Source organism: Camelina sativa, chromosome 13 (assembly GCF_000633955.1).
Source record: "Camelina sativa cultivar DH55 chromosome 13, Cs, whole genome shotgun sequence".
NCBI classification, from domain to species: domain Eukaryota; kingdom Viridiplantae; phylum Streptophyta; class Magnoliopsida; order Brassicales; family Brassicaceae; genus Camelina; species Camelina sativa.
In genome coordinates this window covers 21,682,454-21,689,437 of record NC_025697.1, presented here as the reverse complement: position 1 = coordinate 21,689,437, position 6,984 = coordinate 21,682,454, and the positions used below count along the sequence as shown (strand labels likewise).

Genomic DNA, 6,984 nt, shown 5'->3' with positions numbered 1-6,984 from the left:
ATAATTCAATATTTATAATATAAGATAGGGCACTAATGACAATTGCAAATCCTAAACCCTAAAGATTTTGCGAGGGATTTGCTACGTTCCCTCGCAATTTGGTCGCAAAAAACTCTAAATAAGAAAATTTATATTAATTATTGTTTGCGATGCTTTTGCGAGGGACTCTAGTAAATCCCTCGCAAATTTTGCGTTGGAATTGCGACGCCATTAATTTCCTATATAAGTAAAAAACCTAGTTTGAGCGAAGCTCAAACCAACACCCGTAGCCGACAAACCCTAAACACTTCTCTTCTTCTTCTGATTTCATTCTTCTCCGGTTGTCTTCTTCGGTTGCCTACAAACCCTTTCATCCTTTCTCCGGTTGTCTTCTTCGGTTGCCTACAAACCCTTTCATCCTTTCTCCGGTTGTCTACTCCTCCTCTCATCTCTTCTCCGGTGTCTACTCCTCCTCCCATCCCTTCTCAGGTTAGTCTACTCCTCCTCTCATCCCTTCTCTGGCTAATCTCCTCTTCCTCTCTCTTCTTCTGTTTGTTTTTTAGATGGGTTTCGATTTAGGGTTTTTATTTCAATTTTTGGGTTTTTATTTCAATTTTTGGGTTTCGAATTCCATTTTGGATTTTTATTTCAATTTTTGGGTTTTTGTTTCAGATTTTGGGTTTCAAATTCGATTTTGGGTTGCGAATTCGATTTTGGTTTTAGGGTTCTAATTATATCAATTTTAGGGTTTTTACCTAATTCGAATTTAGGGGTTTAATCTAATTTGCTTTTAGGGTTCTAATTATATCAAATTTGAGGATTCTAATTTAGTATTTTTTGGACTTGTTTTTTAGATGTCTTCACAAGACAACCAAAATCATTCTGGGAGCCAAAACGTTTACAGAAGATTTATATCTTCTCAAGGGTTATCTCCTCCCATCCCTTCTCGAAGGTTACCTTCTTCTGCCTCTGCTCCAAGGGTAGCTTCTCCCGCCTCCTCGCAAGGTACCTCACCGATGATCCAAGAGAATCGTCAAGGAACCTCACCGGCGGTGGAAGATCATCTTCCACCACAGCAATCGACTTCGCATGTCAACGATGAGTCTCCTCAGATCTCTTTTTTTACTTTGGAAGAGCTACTTGCAAGTCCCGCTCGTGCTAGCTTAAAGAAACTGGACCCTAAACGCCCTCCGGGTACTCTATGGTAAGAATGTAGTTAGGGTTGTCTAATTTTTTAGATATATTTTCATTGATTCTCATTCCTTTTTTTCTTGTGTTATGTAGGTTTGACCAGTATCCTTCGGTTGCTGCTAGTGTTCGGGCCATCTTTGAAAGAGATTTGAAAGGAGCTCATACCAATTGAACCCAAACACCAGGTGCGGTTGTAAACCGGTGGTTTGAAACTTTTGTGGTAAGTTAAATGTTTGTTGATGTGTTTAAATTACAGATTTTGTTTTTACTTACTTGATTCTTATTTTGACTCATGTTATGTTTTTACAAGCAAACATATAACTGGGACCAGTCCATCAATGGGAGAGTTCGAGCCGAGTTTGAAAGCAAGTTGAAGACCCGGATAACTGATCAAGTGTCTCGGTGGAAGTCTTAGTGAAAAGTAAAAGGTGATGATGCAAAGCCACGATGGACCCTGAGACTTCCAATTGAAAAAGTAAACACCAACTTATGTTTTCATTTAGGGTGTTACCAAGTTCGATTTAGACAACCCTCAAATTCGATATAATTAGAACCCTAAAAGCAAATTAGATTAAACCCCTACATTCGAATTAGGTAAAAACCCTAAAATTGATATAATTAGAACCCTAAAACCAAAATCGAATTCGCAACCGAAAATCGAATTTGAAACCCAAAATCTGAAACAAAAACCCAAAATCGAATTCGAAACCCAAAATCGAATTCGAAACCCAAAAATTGAAATAAAAACCCTAAAATTGAAAGAAAATCCCTAAATCGAAAAACCCTAAATCGAAACCCTACACAGATCCATCTAAAAACAACAGAAGAAGAGAGAGGAGGAGGAGATTAGCCGGAGAAGGGATGAGAGGAGGAGTTGACTAACCAGAGAAAGGATGGGAGGAGGAGTAGACAACCGGAGAAGAGATGAGAGGAGGAGTAGACAACCGGAAAAGAGATGGGAGGAGGAGCAGACAACCGGAGAAAGTATGAGAGGAGGAGTAGACAACCGGAGAAGAATGAAATCAGAGAATACTTTTTATTTATGTCCTTCTAGAGCGACCATAAATTCCATGGTAGCTGAAGATGTTTTTCCGGATCATCTGGATGAGGGGAAGCCCATCCCCACTCCATTCGGAACTAGAATCACTGTTGTGAGCTACGGAGAGTATTCTTTATGAGGGATTGAGTTGACAGAGTTTCGAGACAGATTGTGTTTAGCTTTTAGCGATGGTGCAAAATCCTCAAGATTGGTCGGCTTTTTTCCAGTCTGTTGGATGATTTCACCTTGCTGAAGGAGTCATTCCCTCTATTTACTCTCTCTAGGATCCCACATGCGTCTAATTTGATGACTGATTGTCTTAAGATCTTTGAGATCTTATTTCTGAAATTTCTTTTGTAAGCTCTCTTCCTCCTGTTTGTGCAACCAATTTTGGAGTTCTACTTTAATTAATGTTTGGTCGAAGAAAAAAAGATATTTATATATTACTCTCAGAAACATTTATTGATATTTATATATTACTAAAAAATATTATGATGAAGAGACTTGATCCTAAGTACAAATATCAAACAAATGGTTATAATAGTAGATGCAAATTTTTAATAAATAAAATAAAATAAAATAGATTTAAACTCTCCTGAAAATATATCAACAAAAAAATATAATAAAAAGACACAACTTTTAAAATAAATTATTAAATATTAAAAATATCTATACTTTACTAAAAGTTGTGATAAATAGACGCAACCGTGAATTGCATATTTATAGTTGATTAAAAAATTTGTACAACAATAATCATTTCAAAAATCCTTTGATTCTGCCTAAAATGAAAAATTTGTGTAAAAAATAATGATTTGTTGTTAATTATCCAGAAGAGGCAAATATATAAACTAACTAGGTGATACCCCGTGCTACAGCACGGGATTATATATTTTGTTAGTTACTTTTTTTTGTAATTTGTATTTTTGTAATATAGTTTTTTATTTTGACTTATTTGCTTTGTTTATGTTTATATGTATATTTGGGGTTATACAGTAAATTGGAAATCCTAATAGAGTAAGTAGTTTGTAAAATGTAGCTTTTCACGGAAACAGCCACACCGCAATATTGGATATATAGTAGTTTTGTAAGAGAATAGACACTCCACAATATCGGATAGTAGTTTTGTAAGAGGATAAACACACTGCAATATCAGATAGTAGTTTTGTAAGAGGATGAATTTTTCTTTATTTTGGTTTGTTGTCAAAAGAGGAGAAGTTGTTTGTTAAATTTTAGTGTGAGATATTTCAATGGTTAGGAAATCATTGTATTTATAGTGAGATTAGGTATATTTAGGTTATCATTTAGAAGTTAATATTTGATATATCAAATATTAACAAAATTGTAAAAATCAATTTATTTTATAGTTTGATAAAAATTAAACTAAACTATTGACTTATATTTTAAAAAATTTAAGAGTAAAAATATTAATATTACTTCAATATTTTATAGACTTAAATATATTATAATATTTTAAACTTTCGTCGGAGTTCAAATATTTATAATAATTTAAACATTCTATAAAAATTTAAATAATTATAATCTCTTAAACTTTTTTAGAAAACGTAAATATATTATAATATGTTTACTTTTTAAAAGTTTAAATATGCTCAAATTTAGAACCAAATTAAACTGTTAAATTTGGATACCTGATAAATCAAGCTTCCTACTCATTTGTACTCAAAACATATTAGTCATATATTTATAGTGATTATGAACCATATTCCAAAATATTTAGTCGATGTGGGATATACAGTACACATTTTCTGTAAATTAGTTTACAATTTTACATATAATTAATTTCTGCGTTTTTTATTCTTTCCATATATACTAATCATAATTAATTACTATAATTTCGTTAAGGAAATATTGAAAAATCTAAACTAAATGATGATTTGTTTTTATTTAATTTTATTAAGTTGATTTTTTGTTTCCATAAATATCTCACAATATAAAAGCAAATCAAATAAGTTTACATATATATACAATTTCGTATTTAATCTATTGGTTATTTTGGAAGCAACAAAGTCAATAAGTATTAAAATTTTCTCATTATTATTAATATTCATAATAATTATAGGGATTAAGTATGGTAGTAATTAATATTTGATATTACTGAAGCCATTAAATACTCGGATACCAGTTTCCTTATTTATATGGATTATACCTCTTTTTGGCGACAGGAATAATTATTCTTGAACTAATAAACATATAGGATCCGAATATTATAATCCTGGATTACAAACGGATCCGCGATTTTTATTTCTTCTATTACCGGGTTAAAGAGGATTCGCGTCCCGACCCGGTCGTAATTAAGTGAGTGATTAAGGGGTATAATGGTCATTTATTGAAATCGAAACGAATGGGGACCCGGTCGTAATTAAGTGAGTGATTAAGGGGTATAATGGTCATTTATTGAAATCGAAACGAATGGGTAATTTAATTAAATTAAATGATTCTCTAATCATTTTTAATGAAAAACGTATCAAAACAAAGTCATGATCCAATTTGAGTCTAGTGAGTACTTATGCTTTAATAGTATAAATACAAATTAAATAATGCAAACAACTTACTGAACTAGTGACACAAAAATATATTTCTTCTTTTTGGTTTTAATGTGAAGATTTCATTCCAAAGGAAAATTACAAGCTAATCTACTATTACAATAGCTACCAATTATCACAGGAACAAAAGACAGTTTAAATTCAAAAGAAATTTACAGTGGGAAGGAGAGACCGCTAAAGTAAATATGAAGGATATAATAACATCACTATATATAGGCCTATAGCAATGCTATTGCAGGTGACAAAAGCATGAAATGCAGATTCTTCTAAAGAATATTTGACATTTGACTTGAACTCTGTGCATGCTGTATAGCCTGTATTAACCTAGTAGCACACTGATCACACTCAAGCCTGCAACAATCGCCACTGTAGCCATCACTCACCAGTGTTGCCACGAATAGGAGAGTGTTTACTCTATCCTTATGAATATTTTTAGGATTAATTAATTTCCTCATCTGTTGTAGAAATGTTTATTAGACTCACCACAGGAACGTACGTAGTACAGAATTAACTATTCAAGTATCTTTATTTGTGTACTCTAAAAGTGGAGGTACCACAGATTAAAAATTGTAATGTAAGAACAGTAGACACTCACACGTATAATTCACCAATACTTGGTACACACACCAAGTCCATTGCTACTCTTATAATAATAGAGACTAGCATTTTATAGTCACAAATTAAACCAAAAGCTAGTACACTTTTTAAGCCTAAAATCTATATATAGAAGCAAATCCGAAAATGTTTAGAAAGAAAAGACAACCCAAATGATCCAATATTATAGAGAAAAACCAAAACGTGGATGCCTTGCATCAGAAGCATTCCCTTTTTAACTAACTAGTGTGTGGCATTTCGACATTTGGATAAATAATATCTCCAGAGAATTTCACGCAGAGGCAACCTTTCGCTTCCGTCGTCATCAATTGAATTCCCAAGATAGACTAAATACCACAACAACCTAGAACGAAAGCCAGACCTATGTAGAAGAGCGTGAGGTATAAACGTTGAGAGCATCAGCATTAATGTTGGGATAGTCAAATAGATGAAGACGGAAAGAAGCCATGTAACATTCCCAGCTGCAATAACCATGGCGAAAAAGAATGCAAAGCTCATGAAATATATAGCTATATACAAACATAGCATGGCCGCCTGCACTGAGCTCTGATGTAGTGCAGGATCACCTAGTTGCGCCACTATGAGACAAACCACAGACATAAATGAGGCTTCCAATGCTATCATGTCAAATATCAGGAAAAGGATGAGACGAGGGTTAGTTACTAGATTTGCCATCCCCAAGTTTGGTTTAGAGCTTCTAAATCCACCTGGTAGAGTAAATCCAGCAGTAAACGTCACGGTGGCTATAAGAGCTGCCACTACTAGAAGAGCGTTGATGTAATCTTTGTTTCCGCCACCCTTAGGCTTTATTGGTCTTGTTAGCCCCATGGTATGCCTGTATTTGGGATAGTTTTTTAACTGAGCATCTGCTAAGGCCATCAGTGTCAACCTCTGTAATCCAAACTCAAGGGTAACAAAAACTCACAAGCTGTAAAATAATTGATGTTGTGGGATTAGAATGTGGTAAACTAGACATACCTCCCGGAAGATGTAGTGGGGTTGCAGATTTAAGTCGGCAACATTCAGAGCTGTCAAGCCACTATTGTTCTGTGTCAACAGGTTCTTTTTCCTTGCAAGGCAATGAATAGCTCTAGGGCGCCACTTTATGGTAGCTAGATGCAGAGGTGTATTCCCATCCACATCTTGCTCATTACCCAGATGGTAATATGTACGTTCACATGAAGTCAAGTGGTGTAGAATTGAAAGTTTCCCACTTTCAGCTGCGATGTGAAGGATGTTCTGACCTTTTTTTGTTAAGCAGATGCTTTGAATATGGACAACGTTTCAGCATCTCCATGACAACTTCAAAATGACTTTTCTCAACGGCCACGTGGATTGGATAGGATCCATCATTTTCACATACAAATACACCCTTTGTTGATTGGTCTAAGAGCTTGCATACCCCTTTATAATATCCCATGGATGCCCCAAACATAAGACAAGTCCTTCCTTCTTCATCTCGCTCATCCGCCACACTTGGATATTTATTAAGAATAACGTCAAGGACATCTGCTCAAACGATTACATTAGAAGATTCAGTTAATTAATCATTCAGGCTTGAACTTATGATCATGCAAATTGATAAAAAAAAAAAAAAAA

At 34.1% G+C, this 6,984-nt stretch overlaps 1 pseudogene; it reads right to left on the bottom strand.

The window, feature by feature from the left end:
- The window catches only part of LOC104738472, a 3,102-nt pseudogene continuing 1,640 nt past the window's right edge, over positions 5,523-6,984 (bottom strand).